This window comes from Geotrypetes seraphini, chromosome 4, assembly GCF_902459505.1.
Source record: "Geotrypetes seraphini chromosome 4, aGeoSer1.1, whole genome shotgun sequence".
Classification (NCBI taxonomy): Eukaryota; Metazoa; Chordata; class Amphibia; order Gymnophiona; family Dermophiidae; genus Geotrypetes; species Geotrypetes seraphini.
Genome location: NC_047087.1, coordinates 167,181,469 through 167,206,154, shown reverse-complemented (window position 1 = coordinate 167,206,154; position 24,686 = coordinate 167,181,469). Strand labels below are relative to the sequence as shown.

Here is a 24,686-nt window from a genome sequence, read left to right as displayed (position 1 = left end):
ACAACTAGGACTTTATTGGACAAAGATTACCCCTTTTTTTTTGGGGGGGGGAAGAGAAGACAAGAAAGAGAGAGGACATGAGCAGTCTCAGGGATATTGGAAGATCGAGGAGATGGGAAGATTGAGGAGATGGAGTTGGAAAGTTGGTCGAGAGAGGTGGAGAAAGTAACTTCAAGTGTGTGTAGGAGAAGAGATTGGGGTGAAGAGTCTAGACAGCCTGAACCAGAGCCTACACACAGCTCAGGTACACACTTGGACTGTCCTGAATCAAGTTACTAGAACAGTTTCCTGGTGTCTCCCTGCACTGGAGAGAGAGAGAAACCCAGTCAGATTGTCCCCTGCCAGAGTGACTGCACCTCTGGTCATCAAAGGACTCACAGCCGTTGGGGCCTGCTTGCATACTTCCCAGAACAGAGCCCCGAGACAGGTCATAAACAGTCCGACAATCCCCGACGGAGAAGCGTCACGTGGTGAAAGCCTCTACTTATAAATAGTGAGTGGCATTTCCTATAGTGCTGGGTAGATTTATGGGATTAGAGTGCGGCAAATCCTTGCTGTGTGTTCTTTGTCCTTAGTCTCTTTGCATAATCTAAATTAGCATTATTATTAGTGTGTATTTTTCTGTGTTATTATGTTATTTATGAATATCTACCTATTCCTGCCTGTAACTAAGCTGTGCCTTGCCTTTACTGCATTCAGGCAAGTTTTGTTTTCTGCAGTAAAGAACCACATAAAGACAATTGCTTTCAGGATAGCGAGGTCATTGTCAACAAGAGACTAGACAAGCTAAAATTTTGTTCATTGGGACCACGGGTGGCTGTGCTAAGAAAGAAATAAACCTCTAGACCTGAGATTTTTATTAACAGTAATTGCATAGCACTAATCATCCTACAGAGAGAAGGGGATAGTGGATAGTGTGAATGGGCAGACTGGATGGGCCATTTGGCCTTTATCACACACTTACAATTGTATAGTACACAGGAATAGAGCCCTGTGCAGGGCAGAAATAATTGGAGGACAGCGATAGTGTTTAAACGACATCAATAGCTCATGATACCAAGTCCAATACAGCATAAAAAACATCTTCGAAGCAAATCTGAAGCCCAGAGCACTCAATCTTGCTATCCAGGAGGAAGTGGCATCACTACCATGATGGGGGTGCGGGGGTGGATGGAGGTAACACCTCAAACATCCAAGGAAATTGTTTAGCAGTCCACTTCAACTGGAAGACTGTATAAACTTATTGCGTTACCCCAAACTGAACAGCACTTGCAGTAGTGAATGGTGATGTTTGCAAGGTGTAAGACTGCAAATATTCACAAGTACAGTATATGTTATATGATGCAAAGCTGGAGACCCATGGAGGAGCATGGCAGAGTCTCTGAATGTACAGCAAGATAGTGTGAATAACATGAAGACCTGGTGAAGCTTGAAGAATGGTCTGAAATTTGGCATCTAAAATTTAATGCTAAGAAATGCAAGGTCATGCATTTGGGCTGCAAAAAACAGAGGGAACGGTTCAGTTTAGGACAGTGGTCTCAGACTCAAACCCTTTGCAGGGCCACATTTTGGATTTGTAGGTCTCAGAAAATATAGTTAATGTCTTATTAAATAAATGACAATTTTGCATGAGGTAAAACTTTAAAGTTTATAAATCTTTCCTTTTGGCTAAATCTTAATATAATAATAATAATAATATTATTAATCTTAATAATAATATTGTAATTTATAGCTAAAGAGACATATGATCAAGAAACAGTTTTATTTTACTTTTGTGATGATAAACATACCGAGGGCCTCAAAATAGTATCTGGCGGGCCGCATGTGATTCCTGGGCTGCGTGTTTAGAGACCACTGGTTTAGGAGGTGAAGAATTTATGTGCACAACGGAAGAGCAGGACTTGGGTGTGATTGTATGTGATGATCTTAAGGTGGCCAAACAGGATGAAAAGGTGACAGTGAAATCTTAAAGGATGCTAGGTTGCATAGGGAGAGGTAGGGCCAGTAGGAAAAGGAGGTATTGATGCCTCTGTATAAGACACTGGTGAGACCTCATTTTGAATATTGTATACAATTCTGGAGGCTGCACCTTCAAAAAGATATGAAAAGGATGGAGTCAGTTCAAAGAAAGGCTACTAAAATGGTGTGTGGTCTTCGTGATAAGGCGTATGGGGACGGACTTAAAGATCTCAATCTGTATACTTTAGGGGAAAGGCGGGAGATGGGAGATACGATAGATGTTTAAATACCTACGTAATATAAATGTGCATAAGTCAAGTCTCTTTCATTTGAAAGGAAACTCTGCAATGAGAGGGCATAGGATGAAGTTAAGAGGTGATAGGCTCCAGAGTAATCTGAGGAAATACTTTTTTACGGAAAAGGTGGTAGATGCAAGGAACAGTCTCCCAGAAGAGATGGTGGAAACAGACTGTGTCTGAATTCAAGAGGTCCTGGGATAGGCACGTGGGATCTCGGAGAGAGAAAGAGATAATGGTTACTGTGGATGGGCAGACTAGATGGGCCATTTGGCCTTTATCTGCCATCATGTTTCTATGTTTCTAAGAGAGGCAAGGGAGGCGTCCAGACAGCCATAGCAATCAGTCTTTATTGAAATATAGGGTCAGATTCACTAAATGCACCAATTGTGCCCCAACCAGTTTGCGATCGTTCCCCGACCCGATTCACTAACCTTGTGGCCGATCAATCTCCCACCCGATCCGCCCATGCAAATGAGAGATGAAATTGCATACATAAGTAGGAAGGCAGCGATTCACTAAACAGAAGAAGGAACACCAATTGTGCTTGCCGATCCAAAATGAAGCGACTACCGAGGACCAGTCCTTGCTGACTCTCCTGCACTCTGCCGCCAAATTACTCCCCATATTTCTGCAAAAAGCACAGTGTCGTGAGCCCGTGGGTTTAAAGTGCGTTCTGTTACATAAGTAATCTGGCTGCCCAAGGCATGTTCTGTCTGAAGAACTGGAGAATACTTCTAAAATATCTACATCTTGATTCCTTTGGGCCAGCGAGTACTGCAGCCACCCCTACCCCTTTGTTTTGACCTCAAAGACCAAGCGCATGCACGGATTGCATCTAGAGCCAACCAGGATAGTCTGTGCATGCGCCGCAATCACTCAAAAGCAATCCGTGGGGCATGTATGGGGCATGCATCCGATCAGATAATTTGCATAAAGACTCAGTAGTGAATCAGTCACCTGGCAAGACTTGGCCACAGCTCACCCACGGATCACCCAGATTGGTGAGTTTAGTGAATCTAAGCCATAGTCCCTTGCCTCTTTTGCTGTACTGTAGGACCTCTAAATAGCAATAATGAGAAAGGCTCAGCCACAGATCACCCAGATCAGTGAGTTTAGGGGTGCCCAAAAGGTCCATCATAATCGACCAGTAGATCGCAAGGGCAACACGAGTCGATTGCAGAGCCCTATGCATTCTCCCTGCTTCCCCAACATCGCAAAAGCCAGGTGCGTGCAAGCCACTGCACAAACGCTGGGCCCACAAACCTCCCCCCCCCCCATCAATTCTGACATCAGAGAGGAAGTTCTGGGACAGCCAATCGCTGCCTAGCTGGCCCGGAACTTCCTCTCCAACATCAGACTTGACTTCGGGGGAGGGGGGGGGGCTTGTGGGCCTGGTGCTTGTGCAGTGGCTGCATGAGCCTGGCTTTTGCGGCATCGGCGAAGCAGGGAGAGAAAAAGAGAGGAAGAAAAAGTTGGGGGAGGGAATGGAGTGTGTCAGGTGGCAGAGAGGGGGAGAAAATTGGACTCATGGAGGGACTGAGATGTTGGTTGGGGAATGGAATGAGGTCTGGAGAAAAGGAATCATGCAGAAGACTGAAAGAAGGGAAGAAATATTGGATGTAGTCAGAAGGAAGTGCAACCAGAGACTCATGAAATCACCAGACAACGAAGGTAGGAAAAATGATTTTATTTTCAATTTAGTGATCAAAATGTATCCTTTTTGAGAATTATATCTGCTGTCTATATTTTTGCACTATAGCCCCTTTTTACTAATTCGTAATAGCGTTTTTTAGCACAGGGGGGCCTATGAGCGTCATGAGCAGCATGGGGCATTCAGCACAGTTCCTTGCGCTAAAAACCAAGGGGAGAGGGTATATTTATCTATTTTTGTATAGTTGTTACCAAGGTGACATTGCATATTTTAAAGTCATCTGCCTTGATCTCTTTGAAAAAAAAACAAACCAAACCCAATTATAAATTATAATTAACATTTTTTCTGCATACAGTGCGCTTTTGCGTTTTCACATTTTATTGTTGGTAGATCGTTTTAGCTTGGTCATTTTAAAAGTACCTCGCAAGCCAAAAAAGTGTGGGCACCCCTGATCTAGGCCATAGTCCCTTGCCTCTTTTGCTGTACTGTAGGGCCTCTGAAAGGCAATAATGAGACAGGCTCAAACGCAAGTTACAAAGATGGTACAGATGTAGATGTGCACTCCCTTAGTTATTCCCTGTAAAGAACTTAAGAGTTGTTTCTGGAACAAAAATATAATAATAATACCACCAGGAATCAAAGGAGAGATCACCAAGTTGCGACGGAGCTACAGGCTAATGTTCAAGAGCTGGGGCACAGAGGAGAAAGATGGAGGGGTATGGGTGACAGCTGCATAATTTAGGAAGGGGAATTATGCAACTGAAACTAGAGATCCTGGAAAATATAATGAAGAAAAACTTGCTAATAAGAGGTGTGCCAAAAGAGGACAGCTTCAGGTCTGTAAAATAATTGCTGCTCAATAATGGATATGAGAAGGTCAGTGGCAATATTATAGTGGTTCAGATCAATTGCTCCCTTAATAAGCCAAAAGACAATGAGCCACATGATACTAAATTTGCCTGCATAATTGAGGTCAAAGAGAAGGTGGCTTTTCAAATGTGTGCAGCTCTATGGTTTGAGTGGAACAGTCTTCACAGGCTTGGATCCAGACACACTGCAAAAGGTAAGAAAATTTTAAGAACATCACAAAGCAGATAGAGCAGAATGGAGTTAGGTACAAACAGCTGTACCCATTTGGCTTCACCTTTATACTTACGACGGGACAAACCAGAGGATCCATAGTTTAGATCAGGGGTGCCCACGCTTTTTGGGCTTGCGAGCTACTTTTAAAATGACCAAGTCAAAATGATCTACCAACAATAAACACTAAACATATATCCCCCTCTTTTACTAAGGTGCGCTAGCCGATTTAGGGAGCGCTAAGTGCTAATGCGCCCACTATATTCTTTAGACACATTAGCATTTAGCACGAGCTAAATCGGATAGCGCGCCTTAGTAAAAGACCCCCCCCATATTTATTTATTATATATACTGTGTGCACCTCTTCTGTCCTCCAGACCTCGTTCCATTCCCTAACCAACATCTCTCTCTGTCCCTCCGGGAGTCCAACTTTTCTTCCTCTCTCCTCCACCTCTATTGGCAACATGTCTCCCTCTCTCTCTCTCCTCTGTTATGATCATGCATCTCTCTGTTCTTCCTCAGGGTCTCTCCTCCTCTGTCTGCACCTTCCGTATCCCAACATCTGCCCCCCTCTCTTCTGCCTCCCCTTTGTTTCAGGTTTCTCCTTCTCTCTATCTTCCTTCTGCTAACATTTTGAGTCCTCCCACCTTTGGTCAAGGTCTTTGTCTCTCTCACTCTGTCTTCCCCCTCCCCAGGGCCTGGAACCTCTTTCCTCAGTTCGGGGTGTTTCCCCTCTCTAACCACTCTACTAGTCCAGGATCTGTCTTCCCCCTCCCTTTTGGTTCAAAGCTGCTTTCCCCCTCCCCTCCAACCACCCGATCCAGCATCTCTAAGGCAACCCCCATCCCGCCGGGGCCCTCACTATGGGCACAGCCTTACCTCTTGATTGCATCTTCAGCTAATTCCCCTTATGCCTCTGAAACTAGACAAAACAGTAGCAAACTTAAAATGAATACATTTTAAAGGGCTCAGCAAACGGATGCCACAGGCAGCTGGGAAGGCACTCTGGGGGCCTTACTGGGAGCAGTACTTCCCTAAATACTATGTTTCAACAAGAGGATAGATGAGGATACAGACTTACTCTCTCAGTTTATCTTCAAACTGTCCTTATCTCCATTCTTCCCTCTGTGCCTAACTACCACAGCTGAAAGCTAATTAAGGTAGCCTGCAGAGCAAACGTAGCAGGCTGCCGTCGGCCTCTGTAGCATGTTCTCTCTGCCGCAGTCCCGCACCTCATGTAATGTCAGGGGCGGGACCGCAGCAGAGGGAACGTGCTACAGAGACCAACTGCAGCCTGCTACGTTTGCTCTGCAGGCTGCCGTAATTAACTTTCATCTGCGATAGGTCCAGTGTGAAGAACGGAGGACGCTGAGGGGGATGCATGTCATCCGAGTAAGACAGCTGGGCGCTCACCTAAATTAGCTGGGCAGAGTGTCCGGCTAAAAGACACTAGGGAGAAGACTGGCTCAGCGATCTATCGGCATTGCCTTTGCGATCGACCGGTAGATCGCGATCGACGTTTTGGGCACTCCTGGCATAGATCAAGTAGCACAAGTCCATAAGACACTGGTCTGGCAGAAATATCAGCAGAACCAGATCAAATCTAGCAGGCACTGCTATCGGCAGCAAAATAGCCACAGGTCACGGTGAGGAATAAACCATCAAGACGAGTGCAGGACTATTTAAGCTGTATGCAAAAAGAGTTGTCTAGTCCTCGATCTCTTTCTTTATAATTATATTGGATTCTCAGCTGCCAATGATGCTTGCAATGTGGAGCAGCTCTAATTTGCTTCAGTATTGGGGAACCAAAGCCAGTGCTGGAAACAAATGTTGAAAGATGAAGATCTGGCAACTCCAATATTATATAATCACTATCATTGGGTTTATGTTTGCGAGTGAAAGTGCTGTAGAACTTAAGGGGAAGAGGAACACATCTTAAACAGCAAGTTGAATACTGTTAGCAATACTTTGGTTATAACATATATTGTTCCAAGACTTGCTTCATATTTTACAGTCTATATGTGGTTGGCAAGATGACAAAATTGCCAACCACTGTGAGCATGAATGACTAACAAACGTGAAGTGGCAGGAATGGTTTTGGCTGCCTTGTTAGGTAGGCTGGATAGACTGTGCAATGAAATGACAGCGCACACACACACTCTACTTCAGTGTTCTTCAACCTTTTTACACCCATGGACTAGCAGAAATAAAATAATTATTTTGTGGACTAGCAAACTACTAGGACTAAAATTTAAAAACCCCGTTTACGCCTCATCTCCGCGAGCTCAGTCCCCGCAAACCATCTGATCCCATCTGCACAAGCCGCAATTATGATTTTATATTGAGCGTATTTTATTAAAGTATAAAAAGAAACAATATTCTGAACAATTGTGATTTTATAAATACAAATATACAGAGCACAGACCAACAAAACCCCTGTCTCCCCTTCCCTTCACATATATCCCCTCTACTATCAAGAAAACTTAACAAGCCAAGTTATTATAGAATGCTACATAGAAATATCATGCTAACAAAATACTGCAGTCCCCAGTTATGTCTCTAGCAGGATCTATATTTCAAATCTGATATATTCTAATGACAAAATAGAAATAAAATTATTTTTTTCTACCTTTTGTTGTCTCTGGTTTCTGCTTTCATCTTCTTTTCACTCTTTCCCTTCCAGCATCTGCCCGTTCTATCCAATGTCTGCCCTCTCCCCCTTCCATATGTATCTGACTTCTTTCTATGCCCCTCTTCCCTGTCCATCCAGCCAGTTCCTCCTCTCTCCTTTTTACATTGTTCATTCCAGCTTCACTGCCTTCTTCATTTTTATCTCTCCTACACCAGATCTAGCATCTTTATCCCTCTCTCATTTCTCTGCTGACCCCCTTTCCAGCATCAATGTCTCTCTACTTTCTCATTCCTCTCTCTTCCCTTTCCTCATCTGATCTCTCCATTCCATCTTGACCCCCTTCCCCTCCTGTAATCTCCCTGCCAGCTGTTTCCTTCCTTTTTTCTTTCTCCCTTCCCTCCTTCCTTTTTTTCCTTCTCCCTTCCCTCCCCCCTCTATCCAACATTAACTCTCTTCCCATCCCATCCCTCCTCCTCTCCTTCTTCTCCCTTCCCTCCTCCCTCTCTCCAACATTAACTCTCTTCCCATCCCTTTCCCTCCTCCCCTCCCAGCAGCATCTCTCCTTCTAACTCTCTCCAAGTCCAGTAAAAGCTCTCCCTTTATCCAGCAGCTTTCCTGCCTCCTACAGTGGCTGTCTCCCCTTCCAGCAGTTCTCTGTACTTGCCTGCAGGAAGTTGCTGGTAAATCACTGCCCTAGCAAATAGGAGAGCTGGTGGGAGGGGAGACAGCCACTGTGAAGGCTCCCCAGGATCTTGCTCGCACATGCTGACCATCTCCCTCCACCTGCACCTGAATCTGAATCTGCAGCTCTCTCCGTTCTAATCGCAACTTCTGCGCAGCCCTCTTCAGCAACTCGGCAGGGGCGGCGATCAAGACAGGCTGCCAACGTCGGAACCTTCATTCTCTGAGTCCCGCCTATTTTGTTTCAACTTCCTGTTTCCGAACAGGCGAGACTCACAGAGGGAAGGCCCCGACGTCGGCAGCCTGTCTTGATCGCCTGAGGCTGGGAGGAACATTAGTCAGCAGGAACCGCAGTTGGCAGGAAATTTAACTGCCGACTTGATCTCGCCGGCCCTGTGCGGACCGGCAGAAATTTTCTGCGGACCGGCAGTTGAAGAACTGTGCTCTACTTCACTGTGGAATATGATGGGCATATGTCTGTCTATGTTTGCATCATACATTCATGGATTTCCTTTGGCATTTCTTCTGCAGGAATAGGAATGTCATGACGGCTTGGAGTTCTACACTTGAAAATGCCACACTTTTCGTTGATATGGTTCAGTCAATGATCTGAAACGGTGTCAAAACAAAGCAATATGATTCTGCAAATTGGCAAACATTGAATGACAAATGTGTATCGTACTCCACAGTAAAGAAGTGTTGTGCAAACTTTCAGTGTAGAGATTTCGAGACTGATAGTCCTCAAACCGTGTTAGCTCCTGAAATTGTTGGCCAATGTCCATGACTTGATTTTTGCAGAGCAGTGAATATCAGCTAAAAGAATTGCTGAGACACTAAAGATATCCAGGTAGCATGTATAATTCACAAGCACTGGGTATGCAGAAGCTGTAAGCCAAGTGGGTGCCCAAATGTTTGAAAACTGACGAAAATCATCATCAAGTGGACACTTCCAAGTTGATTTTGCAGCATTTTTGGCCAGCTGGTGCCAACTTTTTGGAACAACTATTTACTGTTGATGAAACATGGCTACACCACTATGATCCCGAGATAAAACAACTGTCCATGCAATGGCGGCACTCGGATTCTGTAAAGCCAAAGAAATTCAGGACCCAAAAGTCTGCAGGAAAGGTTCAAGGCCACAGTGTTTTGGGATCAGGAATGTGGTGTAATGACTATCTTCCCAGGGGCCAAGCAGTTAATGCAGAATAAAACAAACTTGCTGTGCAGATTAAAGGAGGCATCAAAACAAAAATTAAAAAAAAAAAAGAGGGAAGCTGTGAAAAGGAGTTCTCTTTTTGTAAGATAATGCACCTGCTCACAAGGCTGGCAAAATGATGGATGTTTGATGCAGTTGAGATTTCAGTGCATAGGAGAAATTAAAAAAACAAAACTGTGGAGAGACAAAGTTCCTGAAATGGACTTTATTAAACAGTATATTAAAAATCAACATAGCAATCCACATAAAAATTTTCGGTGCAGGCTTTTCTTAATTATGACAGGGATAGCCATGTAAATGGTAACTCACAATTGGGAAAAATTGCGATCGCCTTAATTTTCCTTTTTGGTGGGCAAGTTTATGTTTGTGCTATAGATATGAGAAGATGAATGCTGATATGTTGGGACGTGGTAATTTACTGAAACTGTTTGGGGCCTGTTGACATCTTTCATTTCTTCATTATAGTTGTTTTTTTTTATTTTAATTTATTTCCTTACACATCCAGGACAGGGTGGGGGGATATCTCTTTGGTTTATTCTTTGATTAAATGTGTTGGAAGGGATGGGAGGGATATTTTTATTCTGCATTATTATTGATTGAATATAAGTGATTATTTTGATTATTGTTTGTATAAATCCTGGCTTTTTGTATTAGTTTCGGAAAATTAATAAAGATTTAAAAAAAAAAAAAAACAAAAAAAAAAAAAACACCAACAAAAAAAAAACTTTCAGTGCATAGACCAGGGATGGGCAACTCCGGTCCTCGAGGGCCAGAATCCAGTCTGGTTTTCAGGATTTCCCCAATGAATATGCATTGACAGCAGTGTATGCAAATAGATCTCATGCATATTCATTGCAGAAATCCTGAAAACCCAACTGGATTCCGGCCCTCGAGGACCGGAGTTGCCCACCCCTGGCAAAGACCATCCACCCTACTCACTAGATCTTCCTCCAACTATTTTCTGTTTTCAACCCTTCAAAAGAGTTTGAAAGGGCAACAATTTTTGAGTGATTTGAAGGCGTTTGCAGCAGCGGAGCAGTAGTCAGTGACCAAACAAAGTATTTTTGGAAGGGTTACAGAAACTTCAGATACAATGTATCAAGTGTGTTGAACTTAGGGGTGAATTTGTGAAATAACTGGTAAGTTTCATGGCTCCACGTCATTCCCTTCTTGGTTGAGCTTCAGCACCTCTTCGTATGTCAGTGATGGTGTATAACAGGGGTCTCAAAGTCCCTCCTTGAGGGCCGCAATCCAGTCGGGTTTTCAGGATTTCCCCAATGAATATGCATGAGATCTATGTGCATGCACTGCTTTCAATGCATATTCATTGGGGAAATCCTGAAAACCCGACTGGATTGCGGCCCTCAAGGAGGGACTTTGAGATCCCTGGTGTATAACCTCCCAACTCAGTAATCACTATTAAGGGTTTCCTGGTTTTAGCACATTGGAAGATGGAAAAAAAAAAACCCAAAACACTCCAGTGCATTAAAAAAAAAAGGAGTCATCTCTCAGCATGATGCAAGTGGCATTACAGAACAAAGCCCACAAGACCTGCCTTGATTCCGACTGCACAATTCAGCAGTGAGCAAGAACCTCATCACCCACACGCTTGACAGCAAGCCAATACAAGGTACAAAAAAAAAAAACCACCCGAACCAAACAGTAAGAATTAAGACTATCGAAGGAAAACATTACCACCAATTGACAACTGATGGCCCCTACCTTGGGAGGAACCAATTTAACTACCTAGTGAGAAAAGTCCAATCCTAAAGACCAGTTTTTCTAGACCATTTTTTTATTTTTTTTTATTTTTTTGCAATTCTTCTAGATACATCATTACCAGACCATATGCCTCTGATGTACACGATATACTGTATTCCTCGGATGTCATGATATAGCTTAGTAGGGTTTAAAAAAAGGTTTAGATCATTTCTTTAAACAGAAGTCCATAAGCCATTGAGGGCTTGAGGAAAATGCACAGCTTATTCCTAGGATAAGCTGCATAAAATCTGTTTTACTTATTGGAATCTTGCCAGGTACTTGTGACCTGGGTTGGCCACGGTTGGAAAAAGGATACTGGGCTTGAAAGACCTTCTGTCCCAATATGGCAATTCTTATGTTTTTATACTATGAGGAAATTTTATAACAATGCAGAACACAAGACCTTTGAAGTGAAGTCCTGTCTCTTTAGTGTCAACATATTTCATTATCTTAAGAGACCTGGGTTTCCTATCACATTATAAACTGTACAGTTATATTGTTTTGCCACCTTCTGATCTTCCCGCCCACTCCCAACCTACCATTCCTCTCAAGAGTGTCACTGGAATGCATTTAGGTTTCACATATATTTTCTGATATTGTCATCTTTGCTCTTAGGGAGCAAAGGAAACACGTTCTGGCCTTTGAAAATTAGTCAAAATGTGTATGTTAAATTAGGCCAATAAAAATAGATTTTTTTTCATTTTTATTTGTGTTTATTAGCTGTAACACTGTTCCTTCCTTAGTTAAGGGGGCAGGAAGAAAGTATTCTCCATCCGTATGGGCCAACATGGTAGCAGCAGTCATTCTCCCCTTTCCTGAGAGCACATCAAGCCTCGCCACTACCAGGCAGGCACATTTCCAAAAGCACTGTGGCCCTGGTCATAAAGCCAGGCCTTCTAGAATATATATTATATATTGTATATGTTTAAACATTTTTTGACCTGATACAAAGTGGACCAACAACAAAATACAGTATGCAACTGAAAAAAGTGGGAACTCTGCCATAGAAGAATAGATAAATTACAAGGTTTTATCATATCTCCTTCCCTATCCCCCTATCCGTACGGGGCCCCCCAGACCCACCCCCTCCTCCCAATATCATAAGTCCAATAAATGATCTGGGCCAGGGGTGTCCAACCTTTTGGCTTCCTTGGGCCACATTGGCCAAAAAAAATGTTTCTGGGGCCGTGCAAACGCTGCAGCAAGACAGTAAATACCAGGGGCAGCAGAGGAAAATACTGCATCACCCTCGACTGGGGCCGCACAAAATACTTCATGGGGCCACATGCGGACCTCGGGCCACAGGTTGGACACCCCTGACTAGGCAAACCATGCCTCTGAACAATGGTGCAAACATACCCCCAGGGCCTTGACTCCGATGACCCTAGGGTACCCAACAACCCACAACCTGCCGTCCAAGATTAATACCCCCTACCAAGAACCCAGAGCAGAATATATATTATTTATAATGCCATTGCCAGCATCCTACCGAACACCAAATATATGCTACAACAGTGGTTCCCAAACTATGCACCATGGTCAAAGGGGCCCTTAATGTTTACCAAATAAAATAAAAAATTATATAACCACTTGTATTCTGTATCACCACCTTATAATTCAAGATTGATTATATAATAAAGAAGAGGTTTTTAGCGCCAGTCGGCGCATTGAATGTTCTGTGCTGCTTTGATGGTCAGAGTTCCTATGAATGTCGGAGCAGCACAAAGCGTCTAGCGTGTTGGCCGGTGCTAAAAGCCTCTTACAAGGTTTTGTGAAAAAAAAAAAAGGGGGTATGTTTGGGGTTAAGTTTTATATGCACGTTTTCCCCCTTTTTCTTCTGAACAATGCAAAAAGTTAATGGCATGCAAATTTGATGAATGGAAAGCTTGCAGCTAATTAGGGGGTATGGGGCACAAGTGCACTAAGATTTCACAGTAAGCGCATCTTCTTGTGTGCTCACACATTTTTTTATTTGGGGGGAGTTTGTACACTGGAGAAAAGGCGGGAGAGGGGAGATATGATAGAGACTTTAAATACCTACATAATGTAAATGTGCATGAGTTGAGTCTCTTTCATTTGAAAGGAAACTCTGCAATGAGAGGGCATAGGATGAAGTTAAAAGTGAAAGGCTGCGGAGTAATCTGAGGAAATACTTTTTTTTATACAGAAAGGGTGGTAGATGTGTGGAACAGTCTCCCAGAAGAGGTGGTGGAGACAAAGACTGTGTCTGAATTCAAAAGGGCCTGGGATAGGCACATGGGATCTATTGGAGAGAGAAAGATAATGGTTACTGTGGCTGGGCAGACTAGATGGGCCATTTGGCCTTTATCATGTTTGTATGTTCTATGTTCTGCAACTAAATGTGAACCTTGCAAACAGCTTGCACAAGCATGCATGGATACATTCATGTTTGTTCTCGCCAGTCTGTCTAAGGAACTTGCAAGGGATTCCTTCTACTTGCAAAACAAGTAGTTGCAACTTAAAACATGAAACCCTCCTCCACAAACCTGCCCTGAGCCCAGCAAAAAATTTCTCTCATTGTGCATTGCATGGAGTATTTTTCAGCATTGCATGGAATATTTAAATAGGCTCAATACCATACATTTTAATATAGTATGTGGGTGTGTCTTCTGTGAGAGCTGCTAACTCACACACTCAAATCCTCTCTGCATTCTGCACCCAGTAATATGCATGCACACACACTCCACATTAACTACATGGTTATGCTCACAATGGCTTTCTCCATGGGCCCCTCAAACAATTTATTTTGCCTACCTTGAACTTATCTTCATTACTTTCCTGCATTGACAGCTTTTCAGCAGGTCTACAGCGGGGTTGATTAACTCCACAGCTAGATTGATCATAGGTACTTCTAGAGCAGTGGTCTCAAACTCAAACTCTTTGCAAGGCCACATTTTAGATTTGTAGGTACTTGGAGGGCCTCAGAAAAAAAAAATAGTTGTCTTATTAAAGAAATGACAAATTTGTATTAGGTAAAACTCTTTGTAGTTTATAACTCTTTCCTTTTGGATAAGTCTTAATAATAATATTGTAATTTATAGCTAAAGAGACATATGATCAAGAAACTGTTTTATTTTACTTTTGTGATTATGATAAACATACCGAGGGCCACAAACTAGTACCTGGCAGGCCGCATGTGGCCCCCAGGCCACGAATTTGAGACCACTGGGTTAGAGTGACTCATAGCACCAGTTTTGAAGCAACTGCATTGGTTGCCAATACAGCAAAGAGTCCGTCAGATTTTGTACCATGTCTCTCCTACTGTTTTTCAAGGATTTTTTTAAAAAAAATTTATCAGCCTAAAAGAAGTTGAGATCAGAAAATAGTACAAGATTATGTTCAGAGGATAGACTGCTAATCTTCCCAAGAGAGGTGGTGGAGAGTAAAACTGTGACTGAGTTCAAAGAAGCGTGGGATGAACACAGAGGATCTAGAATCGGAAAATAATATTAAAAATTGAACTAAGGCCAGTACTGGGCAGACTTGCACGATCTGTGTCTGTATATGGCCATTTGGTGGAGGATGGGCTGGGGAGGGCTTCAATGGCTGGGAGGGTGTAGATGGGCTGGAGTAGGTTTTTGACGGAGATTTCGGCAGTAGGAACCCAAGCACAGTACCGGGTAGAGCTTTGGATTCTTGCCCAGAAATAGCTAAGAAAAAAAAAATTTTAATTGAATCAGGTTGGGCAGACTGGATGGATCATTCGGGTCTTTATCTGCCGTCATCTACTATGTTACTATGTTACTATTAAGACTGGTGCGGCCATGTTGTTGGTAGCGGTTGTAAAGCTTTGGAATGCAGTGCCAGGAATCTTGCATTTCTGTACTGCTAGGATGAATTTTAAGAAAAAGAGTTAAAAACCCAAATGTTCGTTAATGCTTTTTTGTGATGAGACTATATACTTAGAATGTTCTGAAAATGTCTTCTGTCTTGCTGATTACTTTTTAAAGTATGATGATTTGTTATATTTGAAATATGTATGTTCCGTTTCATATTTTATGTTTGTTATTATGTAAACTGTATAGGTAATACATGGTATATAAAACGTATAGGTAATATACGGTATATCAATTTTTAAATAAATATACCAAGCCAGTCAGGTTTTCAAGATTCTCATGCATCTTCATTGTGAAGTTTTGCACAGAATAAAGGCAGTGCATGCAAATTCACTGTGGACATCCTGAAAATCCAATGGGCATTAGGTATCCCCCTGAGGACTGGATTAGGAATGGCTGCTATGTGGCAGGAGCTCACCGACCACTACTACCTGGCCTCGCCTCAACAGTAAGAGGTGGCTTAGTGGGGACAGAACCTCAGTTTTGTATATAATTTCTAAAGTAGCTGAAAATACTTCTTTAATTATACATGAAAGCCTCAAGTATACTATATCTAGTGTTTTAATTCAAACCTAATACTTTGATCATCAAATAAACAAAATCGATGTTTGGCATAATTTCTCTCTGGATTAATGCTTTATTAACCTTTCCTTTCACAGTGGTTTAATTAACCTAAGTCATCAATAAGGTCTGATTACTAGGTTTGTATTTACCGTGTATATTTGAATATAAACCCAGTTAACCATTTTTCCCCTCCTCAAAAAAGGGGAAAAAGGTCGACTTTAACATAAACCATGCATTTATATTCAAGTTCCAGTAATCTCCTTCCTCCTCCCCTCACTAGCATCCACATTCCTGCCTTCCCTATCCGCCCTGGGCCCCCCCCCTTTAACCCAGTTAGGCCACTCACTGGCCTATCTTAAGTCCAGTGATACAGCAGTGAGCATGGACAGGAGTGATCCCTCCTGCGTCTTGTCCTAGTCAGCTTTGCATCACCCCATCCCCTCCTACCTCCCAGAACCATCATAGGCCTACTTTAACCCCTGATGGTCCAGTGGTGAACTTGGGCAGGACCAATCCTTCTACAAGTTTGGCAGTCTCACAAACCATGGGAACTCACAGCAGTCATTTTCAGGAGGGAGACTGTGAAGGGCAGGAGCATAGTATGATCACTCCTGTCCCGGTTCACTGTTGGACCATCAGGACTTAAGGTAGGCTTGTGATGAATCCGAGAGGGGCAGGACTCAAATATAAACCCTAATTTTGGGCCATTTTATATTCATTATCTCATGCCTTCAAACATTGTTATAAGGAAAGATAATGTCAACCTTCTAGACCCCTACGGTCTCCAAAGAATACAGTCAGAAATATCACAGTGCCTCTGCCAGAGCTTTCCTAAAATGTAACCACATAATTTAGTTTTGCTATAAGTGACTTGTGTAGAATCACAAGGTGCTACAGTGGGAATCAAACTCAACCTCAGGGTGCTGAAGCAGTTGTGCTAACTAGTGCTGCCTGATTCAGGAAAAAAAAATTTGATTCGATTCAGCCTATTGAATTGGTTTTTCAATTCGATTTTCCTGCCCAATTGGGGTTTTTATTTTTTCCAAACACCCTGATGGGTTTATTTTATAGCTTCTTCACCCCCTTTGGCTTCTCCTAGCCACACTGGCGCTGTGGTCTAAACAAAATAAAAAAACAAAAAGGACTATTCCTCTCTCTGTTAAATCCTAGCTCATGTTTGCGGTCTAACACCAGCTCTGGCAGGATACACGTTTCAAATCCGACATATTGTAATCACAAAACAGAAAAAATTATTTTTTCTATCTTTTGTTGTCTGGTCATTATTCAAATCTTGTTGGTTCCAGACTCTGGTTGTCTTCTGATAATTTGCTTGCCAGGGTCTCCTTCTTTCTCTGTGCTAACCATCCATCTTCTATCTCTATCCTCCCCTTCCGTTTCCCTTCCCTCCCCTGGAAGTCTGGCATCTTTCCTTTTTTTGTCTCCATCCACAGATTCACCTTTTCTCAACTACTCTTTCATCCAGCATCTCTTCCTCCTTCCCCACTACCCCAGGGTCCACCATCTCTCCCTTTCTCTTCCCAACTACCCTCCTATCCAGTATCTCTATACCCCCCTCCACACCATCCCTTGTGTCATTTCTCTCCTCTATTTTTAGACCCATTATTTCTTTTCCCCCCATCCAAAGTTCGGCATATGCATGTCCCTTTGAACCCCCCTTCCCTCACTCCCTCCCTCCATGTACTTCTACACCAGGGCCCCCCTCCCCTGAAGGTCTGTCCCCTCTGAAGGCCTGCATCCCACCCCTTAAAGGCCTGCCTGCCTATTCCCCCTGAAGGCCTGCCTGCCTGTTGCCCCTGAACGCCTGCCCCACCCCGAAGGACTGCTCACCCCTCCCCACAGAAGGCCTTCGTGTTCCCCCTGGCCTCCCACTGGTGGCCAGCTTTCCCCCTGGCCTCCCTGCACCGTTTACCATTGAGGAACAGCCTGCAGATAAGATCGCAATGCTAGCAATCTTTGCACTGCTTTGGAGCTGCTTCCTCTGCTTTGGTCCCGCCCCTCCTCTGACATCAGAGGCAGGATCGCGGAGGAAACACCTCTGAAGCAGTGGAAAGATTGCTAGCATCGCAATCTTATCTGCAGGCTGCTCCTCAACGGTAAACGGTGCAGGGAGGCCTGGGGGGGGGGAAGCGGACGCCAGGGGAGGGAAGCCGGATAGCAGCACTTCCTGACTGACCCTCCCCCTTCGCCCTCTAAAGCAGTTGCGGCAGCGGCCGGCCAGCAAGAGCAGTGCTGCCTCTCCTGCTTTAGGGGGGAGGGGGGAGGGTCAGCCGAATCGGGAAGCCAATTTTTTTGTTGTGTTAAATCAATTTGAATCGATTCACCCGAAGTGAATCGGTGAACCGATTCGAATCGTGAATCAGGCAGCACTAGTGCTAACCACTAGGCCACTCCTCCACTCTTAAATTATTCTGCTTTTTTTCTCTCAATCATCCATAGGCATTGCTGGGGGGGAGGTGTCCCCCTCCAAAATATTGCCTTCCTACTTCCAAACAAATTTGTCTGGCTGGGTCTGTGCTGAACCAGCAGCAAATTGCACAATACCTCCATCTTTTCAGGTCAAGTCGAGCAATTTCTCTGCTGCACTTTGAATTGTGGGGCTCTTTCTACAGAGCCCTGCACAATTCAATCATCATCTGTTTGAACAGATAAAGTTTGAACTGTGCAGGGCTCCGTAGTTGAAAGTGCAGCAGAGAAATTGAATGGCTGAAGCCCTGCTCTAGTCTGATGAGAAGGGAAGCCTGCCATCATTGAGTGCTGCCAGAACAGCAGGTTATGTAGGATGGGCCCTGGGGATGGAAGGATCATGGTACAGGCTGGATGGGACTATAAAGAGGGGGAAGCTAGATGGGATGGGGTGTGGGGGTAACACAGAGGAAGCTGGATGTAACTAGGAGAGAAAGAACAGAGTAGTAGGGATATGACTGGTGAAGATTTGTGGCTAGGTATTTCTAGAGTTGAAGGGTTTCTTAGGTCAACGATGAAACAAATGGTGGACTTCTCACAGTCTGTTTCTCATAAATTAGAAAATGTGGATTCCAATTTGAGTTGTTTGGACAAACGACTAAACGTTATGGAAGCTCAATGTAATACATTACAAGCTGTCTCAGTTTCTGCTGTTAAAGATTCTACTGTGATACATGCTAAAGTAGAATCTATGGAAAATATGCATAGAGTGAGAAATCTCCGCTTGGTCAATTTCCCTGTAACTCATTTGTTATCACCTGAAATTTTGTTAAGAAAATTTTTTAAAGAAATACTGGGGTTGCCCAATGCAGAGAATTTTCCAATAAATAATTATTATGTTCCTAAAAAAAAAAAAAAAAGAACAGAAATTAATTTAACTGAATTTTTGGAAGACACTCAAGATGTGATCCAGAGTCAGTCTACCCTGGTAATAATATGCATGAGTGAGATAGATAAAAAATTAATCATGAAACTTTACTTTAAAAACAGATTAACAAAGTTTTGCGGAGATTTGGTTAGAATTTTTCCTGATGTCTCTAAACTAAACTAACTAAACTAAACCTTAAGTCTCTAGAGCTACCCAATTTAGAAGGAAAGAATTTTTGAGGTTAAAAGTTAGAGTTTTGGCTCTAGAGGCATCCTTCTATCTGAAATTTCCATGTAAATGTTTAGTCAAGTTACATGATGTTGAATATGTTTTCTGGGATCCCCCATTCAATTACAACAATTTTTAGTTGCTTGAGAGCAGAAATAAGTTTAATTTTCTTAATGCTTCATTACTAAGAAATAAGAGGAGAAAAGAATCCCTATTACAGTAAGGAATGATTCAAGGTTCACGAAGGTGAACTGAGAATTATTTCCTTTATCTTTTCTTATACTTTTCTGTTGAAATGGTATCATGTCTCCCCTTTTAGTGGGCTTAAAAAGGAATTATGTATGATTGATTATGTATTTTGCTTGGAGATCCTCTTTTTCTCCTTTGTATTATTGGATAATGTATTATTCAAATTATAATAAAAAAAACTTATTGAAATGACTGGTGGAGGTGCTGGGGAGCAAAGCAGGGGAGGGAAACAGAAGTCTGATATGATTCAAGGAGTAGGGAAGGGAACAGAGCAAAAGCTGGATTGGACCAAGCAGGGAGAAGGGGTACCAAAGCAAAAGAAAATCTGGACATGAAAGAACTGGGACTTGGTGATTGAATGGGTGTGCTGGGGGACAGAAGAGGGAATTCAGAGGCGATAGCGAGGTGAGAGAGTATGGTGATACCGATAGGAATTTTGAGGAAGTTGGTTTGAATGGAAGTATGTTAAATGAGTTAGGAGCATAAGTGAGTATGTGAAATGGGGATAAGAAAGGGGATGAAGTATAGGGAGAGTATGAATGACCTGGAGGATTGGAGCGAGTGTGACATATTTAAACTGTATGAGGGGTACTGGGGAGGGGATGAATCTTTGAAGCAGTTGAATGAGGATGGAAATTAAATTAAAAAGATGGTGAAAGAGGCAATAGGAGAAAGAAGAATGGCTTGAAGGCAAGGGAAGGAAGAAGAGGTATGGAGCTGCGGTTGGTGAGGAGATTAGAGGCAGTGGAGGGTAGATTGCTGGCTTTGAGAGCGAGGACAGAGGGTAGAAATGGGTGATCTAGGGCAGTGTTTTTCAACCGCCGGTCCACGGTGCAATCGATGCAGCGTTATCTTCTGGCTGGCTCCCTCTTCCTCACTGCCGCAGTGCACAAAGCCACAGGCAGCGGCTGCTACGCCTGAACCAGAAGCCTTCTCTCCGACAATGTCAGAAGAAGGCTTCCGGATGAGGCGCAGGACACGCAAAGAGCCGTTGCATGTGGCTTTGTGCACTGTGGCAGTGAGGAAGAGGGAGCCGGCCAGAACATAATGCTGTGTTCTGGTAGGAATGAATGATGAGAAGCATACAGTGTGCTTTGTGTAGTTTAATTTTGTGGTTAATCATTATAAGTTGTTAGATTATATTGTGTGTATATATGAAAAATGAATGGGAAAAAAAATTAGTGCTACAACTAGTACTATTATGGGGGCGGAGATGGATGGGGTCTGGCCCACGACTTAGCCTGTGTTTTGGATTTCGGCCCCTTAATGCGATTGAGTTTGACACCCCTGCAATAGACCTTACAATAGTGGAGAAGCTATATCTGTGCACTACAGAAGCAAACATGCCAGTAAGCAGAACAGTGTCTGAGGGTTGATTAAAGGAGATTTAAAGTGATTTTGTAGAATAGGAGATTTGGTTGGTTTTGTAATAAACTCCATAAATACTTTCAAATTTAAGTCTACAAAGCAGGACTATGACAAGAGTTATGCTATATACCAGTATTCTTCAACCGCCGGTCCACAAAATAATTATTTTATTTCCGTTGGTCCATAGGTGTAAAACGGTTAAGAACACTGATCTAGGACATGGATAAAAGAGGAAATAGGAAACTGGGGAAGAAGAGACAAAAGGGGCAACAGGAGTCCTGCAGAATGGATGAGAGAGAGGTGAAGGGTGAAAAGAATGAGACTAAGGACTAGAGAAGGTGAGAAAAAGGAAGAATGAGGGGTAATACCCATTGCTTACAAGAGTTAGATTTTTTAAAAAAAAATTTTGGGGGGAGGGGAATGCCATTTCATTTTTTGCCTGCACGGTTTTTCCTGTGGTTCCCCTATTGTATATCAAATAAGAGCTTGTTTGGTTTGTACTCCCTCTCTACTTTGCTTATCCCCCTGATGCCACCCCCCAATTTTTCTGTCTAGAGATGCCATTACTGTCATCATGCCAAAGTCTTCTTATTGGGCTACAAGGGGGGGAAAGGAGAAGAAAGTAGTAGGAAATAAGAGAACAAGAACAGACATACACATTGCACATGAAAGCTAATGGTAGCAGAACTAGAGCAGAAAACTAATGAATCCAAAGAAAAATTATTTTGAAAACTGAAGAAAAGGGTCAAACTCTGGAATTTTACTATCACTGGTTCCTGGTTAGCTCAGGCTTTATGCTACAGCCTTTCAGCCTTTCAGTTAAAAAAAATTATTTCAAAGACTTATTTTATGCAAAGCAATTTATATATTTTAATTATTAAATATTTACAGTCATATCTTGTCTGAGGCATAGTATAATCGTTTTGAATATTTGTGCAATTTCACAATTGCGTTTCAGTGATTTTTTTTGTACCATTTTATTGTAACCTGCTTTGTGATTAATGCAGAATAAGTACTTTAAACAAATGGGATTTAAATTAATTACTCTTATATGACACCAGCCTCAACTTGTTACCAAGTATTTATTTGCCTCTTTAGGCTTTTCTGAATCTCTTTAACAACTGATAAGAGCCTGGTATCCCATCAAATATTTTGTAAAGTCATTTCTCTGTCCACCACAAGGAGGGGGGGGGGGGGGAGTCGTGTATGTTTGTGTTTTGGGGGAGGGGCCGTTACGCAGAGGCAACTCAAGACGTTCCCAAACTATTCTTACCAAAATGACCTCATGTTGCATGTGCACCACCCACAGAGTGCTATCTAGAGATGAGACAGGAGGACCCGAAAAGAAATCGGGCCACTTCCACTTTTTCCTTTTCCTTCCCATTGAACGAGAGTAAAATAGAACAAGCAACTTAAAGCCTCCGAGAAGCACTTATGTGAAAGTATTTTAGGCGAGCTCAATAAATGAAGCCATACACACTTCATGTCCTACCATGTAATGAAAGCAGCGCGGCCCACACCAGAGCGAGCCAAACTGACCTCATCCTGCCAATACCAGCAAGTAATTGAAAGAAACAAAAATAAATTGGATTTCTACCAGTTAGCAAACTAGCTGGTAGAGAAAGGAAAAGATAATAAACCGCAAAATAAACATATTGCAGGGCTGAAGGCAAACACACACCAGGACCCTGCCAGTAGCTTCTGTTGGAAGACAGGGCTGCAGCCTACGATCATTAATACACACAACGATCGGGCCCCAGGGCCACAACAGGACAGCAAGATCGGATCTCCGAGGACGTGGGGCGGTGGTGAATACAACAAATAGCATAGAGACAGATAACCGAATCAATCTGAGGGTTGGCAGCTGCTCTGGTTTCTCCCTTTGCACGCCCCCCCCCCCCCCAGCAACAACAAAAGGCATATAGGGATCGCTTCAGGATGAATCTGGTTTTAAACAAATGATGAATCATTTAAAACCAAGCCCAATCAATAGCTTTCTACGCCGTCCAGAGCTCGATTTCTTTTTAGGGGGGGGAGGGGAGGAGATTGAAACACTCTAAATCCCAGCCTAACAATCACTACCCCTTTCTCCTTCTTTTGTTATTTGCAAGGGGGGGGGAAGAAACAGCAAAAGCAAATCACATGCTGACTCCCTGCAAGCCAAGGAGAAACCGTCAAGGTAAAAAAAGCATTTAAAAAGAAAACGGGTCTTACATGGCTGTGCGTTGGCCCTTATTAATCGCCACCGGCCTGGCCCACTCCTTCCTCTGAGAGCCCCGCTTACCGCACGGGAGGATTAATTAAGAGAGTTCGGGCGGAGTCTTGATTAAGAGCTGTCATCAAGAAGGGGCGGGGCTTCTCTGTTAGGAAGTGTTCTGTACCCTGCTTCAGTGGCTGCCTGAGCACAGTAGAGCTCTGCGATGGCAGGGCCAGGGAGCGGGAAAGGGGAGGGCATTGCGCTGGGAGAGACTACGGGCAGGAGGAGGGGAAAATACAGCAGCAAATTATAGCTCTCTTTTTAATAAGGAGTACCTAAGTCTTGCCCGATTAAACATTTAATGGTTTGGATTTTTTATAACTATTTTAATGGTGATGATAGACTGTTATCCTCTAGCTATACTGGCTCCCTACTGGAAACTGTGTTGTATTAGAATTGCAATGAAAACAATCATGAAACAAAGCTGCGCTAGGGCCTTAACGCGTGGAATAGTGCATGCTAGCCGCCACCGCCTCCTTTTGAGCATGTGGTAGATTTTTGGATAAAACAGTGTGCGCGCTAAAACCGCTAGCACGGCTTTGTAAAAGGAGCCCAAAGTCTGAAACTGTTAAAATTAAACAAGCCTGTCTTTAAAGGTTTTGGTAAGTGACTCCATCTAGGTCAGCATCCAGACACGGCTGTTCCTCATCAACTTAAGAAAATCCAGTAAATCTTATTATACTATTATCAGAAAGTCAGTAGATGCTAATGGGGAAAAGCGACCTCCTAACCCATAGCATTATAAGATTTATTAACCACCTATGAGGACATTCGCCCAAGATAGCTACAAAAGGTGTATAGGCAACTTTGTATGAACAGCATAACAACAATAAAGTGATCCAGCATAATACCCAATCACAGCAATTAGGTGAAACTTGGAAATAGGCAACCGAGCTCCTACACATAGCTCATAGCACAGTAGAACATTTATACCATAGATCTGACACTTACCATGCCATCTAAACCAGTGGTCTCAAACTTGCGGCCCACCAGGTACTATTTTGAGGCCCTCTGCATGTTTATCATAATCACAAAAGTAAAATAAAACAATTTCTTGATCATATGTCTCTTTAGCTATAAATTACAATATTATTATTAAGACTTATCCAAAAGGAAAGATTTATAAACTACTAGTCTTTAAGCCCGTTATATTAATGGGTGCTAGAATAGATATGTGTGTCTGTCTTTCTTTCTTTCTGTCTGTCTCTCTCTTTCCTCGGCTGTCCACCACCACCCCTTGCCTGCTCCCCCTGTCCAGCAGTAGCCCTTCTCCCTTCCTTTTCCTCCCTCCTGTCCAGCAGTAGCCCTTCTCCCTTCCTTTTACCTCCCCCCTGTCCAGCAGCAGCTCTTCCCTGCTCCCCCTGTCCAGCAGTAGCCCTTCTCCCTTCCTTTTACCTCCCCCCTGTCCAGCAGCAGCTCTTCCCTGCTCCCCCTGTCCAGCAGTAGCCCTTCTCTCTTCCTTTTACCTCCCCCCTGTCCAGCAGCAGCTCTTCCCTGCTCCCCCTGTCCAGCAGTAGCCCTTCTCTCTTCCT

General features: G+C 43.2%; 1 protein-coding gene across 1 annotated transcript in view; it reads right to left on the bottom strand.

Moving 5' to 3' along the window:
* Positions 1-23,270, bottom strand: part of RIPOR1 (RHO family interacting cell polarization regulator 1) — a 350,808-nt gene extending 327,538 nt beyond the window's left edge. The window contains exon 1 of the mRNA XM_033941973.1: positions 23,112-23,270. The gene's annotated coding sequence lies outside the window, so the exon portion shown is untranslated. The remainder of the gene's footprint in view (positions 1-23,111) is intronic.
* Between the last annotated feature and the right edge of the window lie 1,416 nt (positions 23,271-24,686).